Source organism: Haemaphysalis longicornis, unplaced genomic scaffold, assembly GCF_048455015.1.
Source record: "Haemaphysalis longicornis isolate Haplotype H1 unplaced genomic scaffold, Haemaphysalis longicornis Haplotype H1 scaffold_1, whole genome shotgun sequence".
NCBI lineage: Eukaryota > Metazoa > Arthropoda > Arachnida > Ixodida > Ixodidae > Haemaphysalis > Haemaphysalis longicornis.
The window spans coordinates 399988534-400005389 of NW_027526203.1; the positions used below are offsets into that span (position 1 = coordinate 399988534).

Here is a 16856-nt window from a genome sequence, read left to right on the forward strand (position 1 = left end):
TACAGAGAAAGTGAAGTACTCTTGAGCAGCAGTGAAAGGGAATGGAAGAAAGTAAACTAGAACCCGCATTTGCTTCCTTACATTTGCCAATGTGTACACATCGTGATTTATTAATAAACGTTGAATTTCGGGGCTAGAGTGAGCTTAGTGGCTAGCTAGATAACAATATCACATCGCACATTTTGATGCGTGTCAATATTTGCAGTATACAGAATACTCGCCCGAAGTTAAATATTTTTAGACACCGAATTTCGTGTTCTTGAATTGAACAACTATTCCATTCATACTCAGAAATATGCACATCACATGTATGAACGATTGATATATGCTGACCTTCTTTTTAACATTTGGTGAAAATGCCTGGCACTTTGTAACATTTATCTACAGGCAACATAATACATTTGCTCGTGCTGAGAACTTGATCTGGTCGCCTTCCGGTGTGTGCTTCCTTGTTCTTTGGTTGTATCTCAAAAAAAAAAAAATCAAGGAATGAATGAAAAATGTAAATTAAATTGGAAGAACGAATAGTTAAGAGAATCATGTCACACAAATTCAGAGAAACAAATATAAGTGGAAGTTAAATATACATAAACACACCAGTCGGGCGCATGGCTGTTAACAGGCAAGCACGAAGAGTTGAAATGGCCTGCCAGTCCTTGGTGCAGTTGTTGCGTGCGCCGACAATGTTGAAGGTTCAGCCAGAATGTCTAAATGAACACCGACCTCTGAAAAAAAAAAAAAAATAACGCAGTATTTTTGAGTTCACGCGTATTAACCATGACGCAAGCATCATCTGTCACAAGGCATGCTAATATAACCTAACTCGCATTACCACGTCTCTATGAAGGCAAACTTTAGTTGTAGCAAAGCGCTGTTGACTATATGCTCACTAACGCGTCAAAGCAGAAAGGCAACAGTTAGGTAAAGCTCGGGGGAATTACTGTCTTTTGGTAGCCTCAAAAGTTCCATCCGAAATAATGCCACACCTGTTGAGGCAAATGCGCCCACAACTTTTCGGATTCTAGATAGTCAGAAATGTTCGAGAGGGGCCACGACAGTTGAGAGTAATAAGACAATATTGCAGCGGAAGTCATGCACAAATGAGGCATTGACGACGACAACGGTTTTGTTTGCACCGTCTTTCTAGCGCAGTGCATAACACTCACCTTCTGTTGGAAGAATCAAATATTCTGGCCTCGACAGCTGTCTTACGATGCAGAATTTCCCACAGTTGTCACTCCACAAGCACTCAATTCCCGTGTTTTGCCAGTCCTCTCAACAACTGATGGACGCAAAAGCACATAACAGCAATAACAGTCACGAAACCAGTGCTCCGCGCACATAGAAACGGTGGGCCGTTGCAGCGGTTTCAATTTGAATTGTCGGCTTTGTGGTTGCGAATTCAGAAGTGAGGTGGTGCACCAGTCGGCTGTTCGTAAAAACTTGCGTACATTTTTGCTCAACGGATGTTTGATGCGGAACTTGTTAATAATATTTTTTAAAAAACATTGTAAGCGAACTTTGTTGGCTTTCTGAGTCACGGAATGAATGTTTTGTATTCTATACCAAAAGTAACCTTTCGGTTGCGCCTTCTGGTGGACTTGATGGTCGAAAACTACGCTGTAGGTTGGTCACGTGGGGCGTCGATTTTTACGCCGCCTATAGGGAAGACAGGGAACGTCCGAGCTTGAGAGGCCTGCTTGAACACAAAAATTCGTCTGCGCGACGGTGGCGACGGCGAGATGTCGAGTTCGGCTGGCGGTAGTTTCGTACGCATTGGCATACACGCTTGCGTGTTCGTTCGGAACTTCAACCGTTTACTCCACCGTTCTCTGTCATAAAAAGAATGTGCAGTATGTTTCACGGGCATTTAGCTCGCTATGCAAACTGTAAGCCCTGCCTAACATGCGTTTGCTTTTGCCGGCCTCCGCCAATCGCAGAGCATTCTCGAGTGACATCATAGGTTCTGTTGCGGAAAATGAGCTGGTGGGTCGCATGGTCATTTCCTTTTTTTCCTAATTATGTAGCTTATTTGAGCGAAGTTTGCGTTATAAGTGGTGTCGTTATGGTTCTAACGAGGCAATCTTTCGAATGAACCAAACTTGTGTTTTCTCTTCATGGCTCCTTTAAAACCATGTTTAAAGATGGACCAGACCTACCACACAGCACTTACATCCACACCTTTGAAAAAAGAGACACTTCATATATGCGCCAAACCCCCAAAACACAATACACGACAAAACAAAACGCCTCATGGACTCGAAAGACTCCATACATCCCAACAAGCACAAAAGGTAACACTTCCTCGTCTGTAGAGGCCCGTAAACTTCAAGACACCCCACCCATAAACAAATACTTAAGGACAGTAGAACACTCCAAAAACTTAACTGCGTCGGTCTATTGAGTTCGTTTGCGCCTCGAAAAAGGCAGTAGGGCACCAATCCCAGTAGACAAAACCCCGCCAACTACCTTTCGAAGCGACATGCTGTCTCAAGTGGGCGTACCCGGTGGCTTCGTTCTGTCGGGGGGAACGTTGGACTTCGGCTTGAAGTTGGCGCGTCGCCCCGGCACCGCCTTCGTAGGCGGCTCCTCGGTGCTGTGAACCTCGGTGCCTTGGCTGTTGTCGCCTTCGCGGCGACACCGCCGGATCCGTCGCCACCGACCTCCGTGTTTGTGACGTCCGCTGCGGGATCCGGCGTCGTCGGCGTCGCCCCCTTCTCCTGGCTGGCCGCCTTGGTGCTGCTGCCCTGGCTCGACGAGTCACGTGAGGTTGGCGTCTTCGGCTGACCAAGCAGCTCTTTTGCAGGAATTCTCCGGTCAGCCTCGGCCACGACCGGCACCGCCGGGACGCGCTCCGTCACCACCTCGCTGGTCCCTGCTGCCGTCTCCTCCGCGTCTGCCTCGTCCATGAGGCTTTCACGAAGCTCGTCGTCCCTCGCCGGCCTTGTGACAGTCGCGTACGACCTCACACACGCACTCGACTCGTGTCCGAAGCGGCGGCACGACGAACACTTGGGCACCTTGCACTCCCGTCTGATGTGTCCCTTCGTGTTGCAACGCAAGCACTGGGGGGCTCGGCCTGATACGGCGACGAGAGCCTTGTCGCCCGCTACACGAAGTTCATGTAGCAAGTCATCCACCGTCACACCCGCCTTCAACTTCAGGGTCACTGACCGGAGGGTTGAACCTTTGTCTTGGATGCCGTGGACGCGCCACCGCTCCAGCTTGCGCACCTCGCCGACACGCCCGGAGGGTGCAAGCGCAACGCTAACGGCATCGTCGGGCACGTTGTAAGCAGCCAGTGAAGTTTCAGGCGCACGGCGCACCTCCTGGTTTCCCGGGTCAATGACGATGCAGCACCTTTCCTTCACTTTAACGTCGGTCGCAGTCAAAATCTTCTTAACACCATCTGCCGACTTGAACGTTACCGCCCAGACGTGATTCCCCCCCCCCCCCCCCTACCCCCCAATCCAACAACATCGGGGGGAAAATCCTCGACACGGTATGGTTGGGCACGCATGTCGGCGTGCAGAAACACGGTATTTAACACGGACTGACCTGTTGAGAACTGGGGCAAAAGAACTTGATATTCCTCGGTATCCTTAGCATAATTCCTGTTACCGCGGGCCGAAAGGCCCGCCAAAGCCGCTCCTTGGGCGGAGCTCGCCATCCCGCGTCCGCTCGCTAGCGATAGCGGAAGCCGTCATTCCCTATGTGCACGGCGTTTGATCGGAGACAAGGCAGGCGTGTGGACGGTTTTTACCGCACCAAAAAAATTAACCGCTCTGTGTGCCATGGTCACTCATGAAAAGGAAGAGAATCCGCATGTGGGAAGAACCATGCATGCAAACCAATTCGTGACATGTGTGGATTGCGTAGTCTGGGAAACCACACTTTCGTGCAAGCGAGTCTATAGGTGAGACGGGTAGGTGCGTCAACGACCGTCTTAGAGGGCACGCGCACCATGCGCACGAAAACGGGAAGCAATCTTGCCACACACTGTGCAAATGAGCAATTTCTACCCATATCTTAATGAAACACGCATATAGAAACGATAACGAGACGCCCGATACCGTGAAATATACGAGGCCCCGGCTAATGACATTAAGGGGAATAATTGCGTGAGTTCGCCTTCGGTAACACTCCTTCAGCGGGAGATAGCGTATATTGGTAGTTAAAGAGAGAGAATGGTGCTGTTTTTTTTAAATATTAACCGACCGTGTTCCCTTTACGTCGTTTCTGACTTTTAGCTCTTTCACCTCTCGCTGTTCCTTCTTACGCGGTCATATGGTGCGTTCATATATGTGTTCAAATCCAATAAAATTTTCCTTAGTTCGTCAGCGCGTGTGGCGTCCTCTACTTCATCCAAGTTTCCCGCGCTGTTTCTCAATAAATTCTGTTTTTTAATGTTTTCTGGATGACGTATCTGCCTTTTAATAAGCATGTAGGCTCATGAAAGGTCCTCGTATACATTTATTTTACATGTCCCGCTGCTCCAGTGTTTGTCTCAGGTAACACTTAGGCAAGCTCCACTCACCTCGCGCTTTCACCATTCAAGATCCGTGATGCCACAAATCGTAGTGCGATAAGGAATATGGGTTGGCGATACCTGCTTTCACGGTTTTGTCATTTTCTGAGTTAGTAAGCAAGTGCTGTAGCAGAAGTGCTACATTTGTAATCACGACACTCTCATCTACGGATATATGCCAACTCGCTTTTACAATTTAGAGTTCTTTTGAATCTTTTCTTAGCTGTCAAACATTTAAAATATGCCCGACTTCACAGCCAGGGCCGGATTAAGGAGGCGGGGGGGGGGGGGGGGGGGGGGCTACGGCGGCTGCAGCCCCGGGCCCCCAGCTGTCAGGGGCCCCGCTCGATCATATGAAAAAAAAAAAATATATATCTTCAGTGTGCTCGCTGCCCGCATTGAATCCCAAGACTCCTGGACCACAAAGAATTCAAAGAATAAGCTGAACCTTTAAATGTGAGAAAATTGTTTTATGACAGTAAGAAAGAAAAGTGTTTTCTCTAGCTTTCCGGCATAAAATGTTTCAGCCTGGCTCAGGACTTTCGGCATGGCCTATAAAGTTTTGACAAAGACTGTACAAGTTCGGTTTCAGTGCCTACTTTATTACCCTGAAGACCCCATTTAGGGGGTATTACATGTATCTTGTCAGTAATTTATGTACTCAGTAAATTTTAGAACGTTAAAAAATGAAATATGTATAATTGTTTAACACGCCGAAGCTATCCGTGGGCTGTGAGGCGCGCCGTAGTGAAATGCTGCAAGATAATTTTGACCACCTACGTCTTTGGACTCTGTATCACAATCATTGAACCATCAGGGTGGGTAATTTTTTCTACAAGTAAAGAACAGAAGAAGCAGCTACATATTACTTAAAGGTGGTTCCATTCAACGCCTTGAAACGTCAAGAATCGCGTGACGAGACTGAATTCCTACCAAAGCAGGTCTCAGTCAGTTCAAATGAGCGAATTCGGGAAACAATTACCGAACTTCAGAATACCGCCCTGCGTAATAGCGCGCTTAGCAAAATCCGGTGAGTTAGCAGATGCTGGCGCATCTAACCCAGCCAGCGAGCGCAGTTGTCCCGACCTACCACGCAGTGACGCATTCGTCACGGTGACGTCACAAAACAGCGATAGCAGGGATCGTCTGGCGAGCGAGATTTTTCATTCATCGAGTACGCGCAGCTTGCTCAAGACGCCACACGTGAGTACACGGTTGTTCTCAACCTTTGGGCGTTTCCACCGGTTCAAGTTTGGCCGCGAAGCGGTAACGCTGACGCTCGTGAAAAGCAAGGGCAGTGTTAAGGAGTGTGTGCCGTGAATAACATGAATTTCAGTTATCGGAGCCCCACTTTAAGACGAAGGATTGACGACTAGAGAATAGACGTAGGGCGGGCTGCCTCCAACGGTTTCACCGCGACCCTGGTGTTTTCGTTGCATCACACCGCAATAGCAGAGGAAGACCCGCGAGTTAATAGCGGTTGCTGACAGCTGCGTCAGCGGGAATGAACCCGTGGGGGAAAGGGGGGGGGGGGGGGTGAACGTCTATTCCCTTGCCTCCTGTTGGGGTTGCGCTGTAGATACTAATTAAATCGTTTGTTATTGCATTACTTGACCCCGATCGCAGAAGAGCTTCCTCTCCTGTTGATCTGCTCATTTGCAGATTGTCGGAATGCCCCACTGTGAAGCAGCAACCAATTTACATCGTGCGGAGCACGCACTACAATTGGGTCGCATTTGTACTGGGCGGATGCAAATGAGTACAAACGAAGAGCACAGCCTTCGAAACATGCTGCTCCATATGGCTGTGCGATCTAGATCCATGCATGCGTTGCTTTCTCAGCGTGCTTCTTATGGAATGCTTCAGATGGCTGCTCAGTTGTGACTGAGTATTTAGTTGCGACTTCTGCACAGATGCACAAGAAACCTCTGCATACGTCTCGCAAGTTTCCTTTGTATTTGAAGAATAGTAAAGGCCCAAGGTTAAACAACCAATTAATTTTGAACTCCGCAACGAGAAAATGTAGCTGACACACGCACGAAGCGTAGGGGACCCGCCGCGGTGGCTCAGTGGCTAAGGCGTTGCACTGCTGAGCACGAGATCGCGGGTTCGATTCGCGGCCGCCGCTTTTCTGATGGAGGCGAAAAGCAAAAACGCCCGTGTGTACGAGATTTCGGCGCACGTTAAAGATCCCCAGCTGGTGAAAATTAATCCGGAGCCCTCCCCTACGGCGCGCCTCATCGCCTGCGTTGCGTCGGCGCGTTAAACCCTACAATCAATCAATCAACGAAGCGAGGGGACACACTCGTTGCCCTTCGCCTCGTCCTTCGCAGTGTCAGCGTTTATTGTTGCAGTGCCGTGCCAACAAGCCTCACCCTTTACATACATGTGGCTCTTAGCGGTCAAACCAAGCCTTGGCCTCAAATGGAATCCCACCTTGTGGGATGCAAAATGTTAGACCCGCGATCCGTTCTTTGCACCAGTGCAATCGTGTTTAAATGGGCAAGAAAATGTACAGGCTGGGACTTAATATTCCGGACCACGGGAGCACGTGGCAAAAGCCACCGATGTAGTGAGCTGAAGTAAACGGACCACGGGAGCGGTGGCCAAAACTAATCGCTGCGCCGTCTGGTTGCGCGGCGCCTGCTGTCGAGACCGCGCACAGCGCAGGCGCGCCCTAGCAGTACAGCATACATGCCGCTATCACTCGCTTCTTCGCGGCTGCTTCTTGCTTCGATAAATCAGCGCCGGAGGAATCCAACCGCGCAGTTAGAGGAGCACTGCCGGGCACCGCCCTATCATTGAAAACGATGCGACTCACCTGATATGCGAGAATGGTGCTACGCTGCCACACATATATCGTGCTGTGGCTGCGTTGGGCTCGTATCCTTTTTTTATTCTTCGGCATCACAAGGCCGCAGCGGGAAAGCATTGCAGTAAATACATCCGAAAAGAAAAAGGCCAACCAACGTGGGTGCTTTCTCTTAGCTCAAGATGATGTACGGGGTATTCTGCTTGTTTTGATATATTTGCGCCTGATACAGGTAAAACTTGCCCCATACTGAAACCGGCTTCCGACTACATTACAGTGAATTCTATCCTATTTAGCTGCCACAACCCCTTAGGCCCTTAACCAAATCTCGCAATTGTTCACATCCCACCTCGTTATATTCCTTGGGTTTTTTCCAAGGACACCCAGTGAGTCGAGCATAGCAGCTTTTTTTGTGACCAATGTGTCGGTGTGTGTGCGTGCTTGGGGCAGTTCGTACGTTTCCCATAAATTAAACGGCTCAAAAAGAAATACTACACGGGTGATTGGTCAGGTGAAACCCAGTATATCTTGCTTTTGGAGCATTTATTAACCGCTTCGAAGTTATCAAAACCACAAGACAAAAATAACGGCCCACTAATTTATTGATAACATGAATGCATCCAGCGAAGCTGATGTTTCCACGTTCCTTTGTTTCGCAGTTTAATAAACTGAAATTTTTGAGATGTAGGATATATACAAAAACGGCTTAGGACATTTTCCAATTTTTACGAAGGTATCAACCAAAGTAGCCTAAGAAACTAAAGGAATCATTTCTAGTCATCCATTAAACTAGTTCTGTGTGATCGATGAAACTTGGAATTATCCTAGCAGGCAGAAATGTGGATGCTGTAAGGCTATTTTCACAGTTGTTTCGGCGAACCTGGTGTGGTGAGGCTGCTCGAAAGGGTTCGGAAGCAGTAGGCTTCATGTTATCGTATTCAAACTGCGACTGCTGTATGGCCGATTGCTATGTGGCCGACTGAGGTAAATTTCCCCGCGGTTGAGTAACCGTTGAATCAGTCAACCATAGTATCACTTGATTTGTAGTGGTTTTTGAATAATGCACTTTACGAGCTAGAACTGTTCACTGGAACGATGCATTGACAGCCGCAGACATTTCTAAACGTTTGTAAGTCCAGCGTGAACTTACTAGAAGGAGTACAGGTGCAGTCAAAAGTAATTGGAGCACGGGAGCTGCGGCCGAACCTAATAGGAGCGCCGTGTAGCTGCACCGGCGGTAAACGAAAGGAGCAGAACACGCATGCGCGCCTGCCGACGGTGATAGCCCATCTATACTCCTCAACCCACTTCTTTCAACGCGGCTTAAAGCAAATTATTCGCAGCATACTGGTCTCGGCGGTGGCGCTGATAGCATACCCACCTAAACATATTAAAAAAAAAATTCTCATTTCAGACCCTCCCGATTACGACGCTTCTCCAGCAGCTCGCGGGCGCTGAAAGTGTGTGAGCGACACTGCCAGATACCACCTCTGCTATCAGCGCCATCGCCGAGACCAGTATGCTGCGAATAATTCACTCGAAGCCGCGTTAAAAGAAATGGGTTGTGAAGCATAGATGGGCTATCACCGTCGGCAGACGCGCATGCGTGTTCTGCTCCTTTCGTTTACCGCCGGTGCAGCTACACGGCGCTCCGATGCGGTTCGGCCACAGCTCCCGTGCTCCAATTACTTCTGACGGCGCCTGTACGTGATACTCCTCACAGTGGTCTTTGAGGTCACATATGGTGCATTCTTTTCTTAGATATCCGCATTCAAGCGCCAGTTATCGGGCCCCCTTAAATGCGGCTTGGATGCAATGCATGTTATGTCCGGCAGACGATGGCGACACGAAACACCCCTGATTTTTTATGCCAGTGGTACTCGGCCGGTAGCGCGCCGAAGATTCCTTCTCTACTTGCAAAAGTGGTGGGGGACCCCACGATGAAATATGGTGATACGTGTCCTATTGTTGCACAATTACCTTTGCAGCCAAAATCGCTCATACACTTATCTCTATGCCCGCCCTTCAAGTGTGGCTTTTCTTCATAATTGAAACGTTGTGCTAAAAGGCAGCTTTAAAATTTGTGCTGTGTGGAGGCGTTATTCTAACATGTCATGCGGCAAATCCACTTTAGTTCGCGGTAGGGTTCGGAAAAAAAAAAAAAAGGAATTTGGGAGTATCACGGAGGGACCCACGGAGTCCGAAGTGTCTTCACGTTCCTCTTTTTGTGTGCGGACCCCCATCTGCGAACGGCGGCCCCGGGCAACGCTTTGTAAAATAATACGCGTTAATAAACTTGGCTGTTTTGAAGTATATACCGTTGTTTGTTGGCCGCATGCCGTCGACCTAAAGCTAGTAATCTTTTCATCTTCAATCATCGACTGAACGACCCCCCTTTGGATCAAATCCTTGAATTTCAACTCGTGTCACAGAAGTGCGCAAGAACTGTCAATAATGTTTTCAAGTGCAAATAAATCTAATCGAAAAATGTAGTTTGCATGCGTTTGTTGTTGTGCACAAAATAGGAAGACCATCTGAATGCTATAAAATGCTTTTCTTTGTGCACATGCATTGCGCTGTTATGTTGTTTCTGGCGTAAGGATTGACATCTCGCATTGAAGTTAATTAATATTTACCTAATGCATATTTTATATTCATCCAAGGGTTTTAAAAACAAGTACACACTAAAGGTCCGTTAATTCGGCCCCCGGGTGATTTCAGATAAGATAGAACAAAGGGTGGCTGGTCGAGTTCTTAAACGTGCCTGAAATTTATTTATATCATTCCCTGGTTATTTTAATGTTCCGACTCACCCTTATTCTGACTGGGAAAAATTTTGTTTTCATGTAAAAAAATTGGGACTCGAGAAGGTGGACCCCCGTAGCTACCTGCCCGTGCGCCTAAGTGAAGTTAAGCGACGTCTATCTACGAAAATATTCATGACGGGAAATTCGTAAATTTCTGCTCAAATTAAGCCTGGTGTGAACTTCTCCAAAATAGCTTTTGTTGCATTCAAATATAAATTTTTCGCAATAAAATGTCAAATTCGGCTCAGAGCCCAATTTTAAAGCGAAGCGTTGTGTCCGCACTGATGTCATTGTACGCCAATACGCCCTGCAGAAAAGCCAACTTTCTCTGACGATGGCGATGAGTGATCGCGGGTGAAGTGGCCGCAATCGAGCCTGGGCCGCTCGCGTTATGAAGCCGGCGTCCATCCGGGTGCTCCATTTCGACACGGTCGAAGCGAACACGAAGCAGCAGGTACCGCTTCGCGCCGTACACCCCAAACCCGAACGTTAGGCCTACGGAGTGCCCACCCGAGAGTTGCTGTGGGTATTCTGGAAAAGTGGCGCGTATACCTCCAGAGGAGCTCATACTCGCAGTGTGGGATCGGCCAACCAAAGAGTCCACCACGAGAAAGCTTGGCGTTCGACCATCGTTGTCGTTAGACCGAGGGGTGCAAGTTTTTTTTTTTTTTAACTTTGAGCTTATATTACACGTACTTAAGTATAAACCTTCACATTTTTCTCACGTGTGTGTCCTACATTTATGAACAAAAATATGGAATATTATAATTGTATACTATACGGTCAAGACGCAACGGGCGCGCAAGTTTGAAGGAGGAGGAGGAACAGCTTTGTCTGGGGAGGCATGAATGCCCTAGGGGGAAGGACAGGGCACGGAGGGAGAGACTAACTGAAAAGATATCACGGTTCAAGGTTCAACACTTGAATTGGTGGATAGCATTTTAGAGTTCATGGTTCCGTCAAGATATAGTTCGTAGATTTTGTGAAGAGACAGGTTCTCAAGAACGCCGATGAGTGGAGTCGGTCCAGGTTGTCACACCAGCTTGTAGAGACCTCTGATTAGCGAATATTCAATTATTTTCTGTAGCGCTGAGGTGTCTGCTGGAAAGCGTTGCAAATGCGCTTCATGTGCAGGTAGGGAACCGGTTTCCAGTAGTGGCTCGCGACCAGCCATGAAGTGTGCACAGTGCCATATCAAGTTATATATGTTAGGGATGCATGTCTCGTCCCAATAAGTTTGAAGAAAAAACTGGAAAACACAAAGTTCAGACGCTAATATAAAAAGAAACACATCTTAGATTTTTTCTGAAATTCTACCCAGATGTAGGCCTTTACAGGTTCTTTCATTGCTACCAAAAACATGTTGCATTATTCTTCCTGGAGCGCGCACAGCGCGATAGAGGCGCCCTATCCGCCCGGCTCTCTACGACGAACTGTATATAGTGTATAGTGATAGCGACGTCCCTCAGATTTGTATAAACTATATGTGTTTTGTATAAAAGGCAAACGATAAAAGGCAAAACAAATAAAAGGCAAAACAAATGGAACAAATTGGAACAAATTGTATAAAAGGCAAAACAAATGGAACAGACATTGCCTTTTTAATGTCCCCGTTAGGCTCAGCTACAGATTTAAAAAAGCAATTTTTTTGCGAAACTTTCCCAATTTTTTGGTTGTAGAATTTAATTTCATTAGAAACATAAACACATTGCATTATATCGATGCTGAAGTGTGTACAGCGGGAACATGGATCTCTGTCTGTCAGCCATGCTCCTCGCGGGGTGCTCAGACAGGAAGTAGTGACATCTGCGTTCTCTGGATTTGAAGTGTAGCCTGCTGTTTAAAGATTCCTCCAACGTCGCAAGCATTGTCTGCAAATTCAATAGAGTCCTATAAGAAATGCTGAAAACTCAAGGGTCTTCTTTAAAAGGTCGCCTACTCCCGCTTGACGACCACACTCCCCCGTCCGCCCTCTCCCCGAACTCCTAACTTCTTCAGGAATATTCAGTTTTCGAGCAGGAGACTCTCCGTTTGCCCAACTTGTTTCATTCACCCCAAAAGCATCGACTTGACGACGCACTGAAAATTAATGAACAGTTTTGATAGATAGTTTGCCTGTAATTGCGGAATTCTGAATTGACTTTGTCTTGAAGTGTTAAAAAATTAAAAAGGCACTTTAAAAGCACCAAAAAATTAAACACAAAAAGCCCTGTTTTTTTTCTTCTCCGAACCCGTTAGAACTCGTTTTAACTGGTTCGAACCGGAACGGAATGGTGCTCCGGAACCGAACCCGTAACTGAACCCGAAAGGCTTGAACCCAAACCGAACCCGAAAAGAATCCGGATCGACACCCTGCCTAAGTCACGCCCAAAACCGTGTTCATAGCTGCCCGCTCGGGAGATCTCTGCAAGCACGAGGTGCCTGCGATAAAAAACGAAAAAAAAAAAAAAATCGGGCCGGCAACATTGTTGTGTAAGGGCAACTGACCTAAGAATGATACCTACCTGACTTCTTAATTTTTGTGAATACTAGAATTCTGCCACTAATTATGCCAACCCACACAAGGTGAAGGCAGCGGCATGCCAGTTGACGGAACCGGTATCTTCGGCCGTGCGTTCCGCGGTTCGTATTTGATTTGTCCATGACTGTACAGTGCACGTCAGGCTTGTCTAGGGCTAGCGAGCGCGCTTCAAAGAATGCTGGCGGTATCTGCTGGTGCCTCGTCGGTTGGGAATCGATTTCCATTGCGCGTGCACGGATATCGGACAGGCTCGACCAGGTCATCGTTTAACATGGGCCACTATAATTTGCAGGCGCCGCCACCCGCGAGGAGCGCTTCTGTTCTGGAGTGCCAGGCGTAAGTGGTGGCACGGGAGATAAGCGCTTAATTTGACCCGATGCATTATCAGGCAGCCAATTACGTAATTGCGCAAAAGGTTCGACCGACAGCACTGCAGTGCATTCTTGTTGTGTGCTTTTGTTTGCTACGCGAGAATTTCAGAAGATTAGCGCAGGTCGTCACTGCCTGCGGGGATATTGCACCGCGTGGCCGTCACCGCACAAGGCTGGCACTGTGGAGGACAGAGAAGTGGCGGGGGCGGTGGCCCTCTTACAGGAACGCTTCCCGTGCGAATACCTCTGCTCAGTGAAACCAAGGAAGCTGTATTGGGACCTCGAACAGACCCTCCCACCGCCTATGTACCGCCTACCACCCCTTGGTCGGCCGAAAAGTGACGTCCTGCGGCGAGTACGGAAGCTCCCTATCCCGACCGGCCCGAAGGACTTTTTCTTCCGCTTTCACAAGGGTCTACTGCCTACAAAGGCGAGACAGGAGGAACGCGGTTTTTTTCTGCCGGGAGGGGCCAACTGTCTACTGTGCGGAAGGAGGGAAACGGCCGAGCACGTATTCATGGACTGTAACACGGCGTTCTACTTCTGGGATGAGCTGCAGTGCTCCTTCAACACGCGCTGGAAAATAACTTGGACAAACTTGAAGTTCCTAGATGCGGCCTCGGAACGCCCGCTCCTTCGCGACTGTGTCCATGTAATAGGGCTCCACTCGCTATGGAGGGCGAGAGTCGATGCCGTCGAATGTACTGAACGCCCCCGACCGGCGTGGCGGCATTCGGTCCAAAAGGCACAATGGGCAGCTGCCGCCCTCGACGGGGCTGAGGCAGACTCCGAGCTACGCGACGCACTGAATCGGGGAACGCGAGCTCTCTTGGATTTCAAGTCACAACAGCAGAGGAGATGGGACGCAATTTGAGGGCTAGCTCCGGGTAACGCTGGAGCCCACTTATAACAAGGAATGGCTTTACCCAAGAGCCCTATCTTCTCCCTTCCCTATATCCCGCTCACTTCAAACTTTGTGCAATGGCAGAGTAGCCCTGTAGGCAATCTCTCTTGCTTAAGTTTCACAAACGCTCTGTGGCATTGCGGGCAATACTCCTCGATTGGCTTACACTTACCTGGCAAAGCATTCTGACCCTCTCCTCGCATGATAGCCGAACGCCTCCTTTTTATGTTGAAGTTAAGCCATGTTCTGATGTACTCGGAAACCACTGTAACCACTGCATACGGTTCTGTATATATTTGTAAATAAAGTTACTGTTACAAAACAAAAAAGCGCTCCTAGAGGGGTAGCGGCGTCTGCAAATTAGAGGAGCCCATCCGAAACGACGACCGGCCCCAGCCTGTCCGATATCCGCGCAGGCGCAATGGCAAGCTATCTTCAACGCAGCAGCCTCCAGCAAATGTCACCAGCTTGCTCCGGAGCCGAGCGCTGGCTTGCTCTATAGACAAGCCTGACGCGCGCTATACAGATCGCACCATATTGAACAGGAATCCAGTGCTATGGTAGAACACACTTTCAAACGAGTAGTATAGACGTTTTGATGGTCAGCGCATACTAGGAGCTTTCGGTCCTAGAAGCCAACATGAATTTGAGGCTGTTATTCATTTGCATTTCTTTGTATTCCTCTGTCCTCGTATTAATTTTTGTGCTCATTATTTCAGCTGTGCTTTCTAGGTACTCTTTGACTCTGATGCCGGTGTAGCCGAGATAGTGTTCATGGCATTGCATATTTATGCAATAGACGCAAGTTTATTTGACGCACTGATATTTTAATAACTCCTCATTCTTTAACAGAAAGTTGCTTCGAGCTGAAACGCCAACTGAACTAAAATTTTCGGCAACGTAAAAATACTGTAATCTGACAGTACACACAAATAAGCGGTAACTGCAAAACACTGCGCGTCAAATAGGAGACGCGCAACCTAAACGGCTAGTAACAATTTACGTTTTCGGAACCCAAACTGAAACAGGTGGCCATCACTGGCGGCCGGACGTGACGTAGGGGACGAATCGTTAGCGGACGTGCCCGTATAGGCGGCGGCTCACAGGGAATTTAGCTCACAGCAGCCGTAAAATGCGCGTGGTAAGCATCGCATTTCGCTCCGTTGTTTCCAAAGTACTGCCACTAATATTTTGCCATGGCTAATGAAGTTAGGCGCAATGCAGCGAAAAAAGCGCGACATGGCGTTATCAACCGAGAAGCAATATACCACTTGACAATTCTTTTTCATCAGAGCACCTGCCGGAGTAACAATCCTTGGCATTGTTGCGAGTTAAAAAGCAGGGTCCAGGTTGACAAAGCTGTTTGCTAGTATACGATACCGAAAAGCAGCTTTCGTTGGCCGGCGCCTTGGCCATTGTCGCGCTTTTTTCGCGGTGTGCGAACCGCGCACGGGCGACGATCAATCACACTGTTTCTACAGTGTCTTACGTGCAATTTTGCTAACAGCCTTGTAACTTTTACCTAGCTGCACGTTGAGGGTCAAATCGCAAAATCAATTTAAAACCGTTTGTTAGCTTACAAAGCTGTTCTGTATCACATGACACTTGCTTTGTAATTAGAGGCCGGCAGTTCTGAGCTGCTGTCGACGTGTGTACACGGGGTATACGGTCCTCGTCAAGCCAGCGCCTGTGCTGGCTTTTTGAAAACACTCCTTGAAACATGAGATGTAAATGCCTAAATGAACAAATTTGAATTTGAAAAAAAAAAAAGCTTCATGATGTGCTAAAACGCGACAAAAGTTACCTATCTACCACTGTTTCTTACTTTCACCTGGGGAATTGCACTTTATAACATTTTACTTTCAAGAAAACTAAATTGAGCACTCTAAAAAGTAAATGATTTATTTTGCTATAGAAAAAATAATGTTCATCGTTTAGAAGAGGGGCAGCTTCTTTACATTTATACGTCGCGAGGACGACGGCCGAACTTCATCCGTCTATATTAGTTGCCCCGCGTAAGGCATATTTTGGTTCACACAGTAGGTGAGGGAGAAGTGGCAAATTTTTATACCCACCCACACGTACTAGAAGTCTATAGTGAGGTCACTAAACTTTTGGAAAGGTCTAAGCGGTGAAAGCGGCATTGGTGCAGGCCTTGTCAGCCCAAGTACAACAAATATTGAGCGTACTAAATGCAAGGAATCAAGGATTTATAAAATATCTTGCTTTCTACTGCTTTCTGCGACATATGCAACAGAAAGGATAACTGTAGTCGTAAGCGCGCGTTTCGAGCTATTTTATAATGGAAAACGTTTTGCTAGCTCTAAAAGCTTCACAAGCGCGTCGAGTTCGCAGGCTTCTAATCTCCTATACTGCATTAAAAATGGTGAATATTGCTACCTATGCGGTTACCTTTAAAACATGTGATACCGGCAGGTGGTACACCGTGGCAGGGCAGTCGCGCAACTACCTGCGGAGCTTATGTGCACCCGGCAAAAAGCTCAAAGGGGGAGAGCGATTGCAGCTGATACAGACTTTCCTCATAAGGTGTATCACTTAGTCCCTTCATTATCTGGCACGGAACTTAAAAAGGTGGACTGTCTGTTTCTTGATTCAGTGCAGACTTTAACGCGCCGAGGCTGCACAGGCGATGAGGCGTGCCGTAGTGGAGGGCTCCGGATTAATTTTGACCACCTGGGGATCTTGCCAAAATCTCGAACACACGGGCGATCTTCTTTTTCGCCTCCGTCAAAAAAAGTGGCCGCCGCGGCCTGGTATTGAATTCGCGTCCTTGTGCTCAGCAGGACAACGCCATAGCCACTCAGGCTCCGCGGCGGGTGACTGTCTAATTCTTCTACGTCACAAGCTTCTGCGGAACTTGTTTCGGTGACCCTCCGCCAGGTGCAACGTCGT

General features: G+C 48.0%; 1 protein-coding gene across 1 annotated transcript in view; it reads left to right on the forward strand.

The window, feature by feature from the left end:
• Positions 1–5610: 5610 nt before the first annotated feature.
• LOC144155399 (uncharacterized) overlaps positions 5611–16856 on the forward strand; it is a gene marked incomplete in the record, with an annotated part of 58434 nt that continues 47188 nt past the window's right edge. Inside the window, 1 exon segment of the mRNA XM_077686796.1 lies at positions 5611–5731.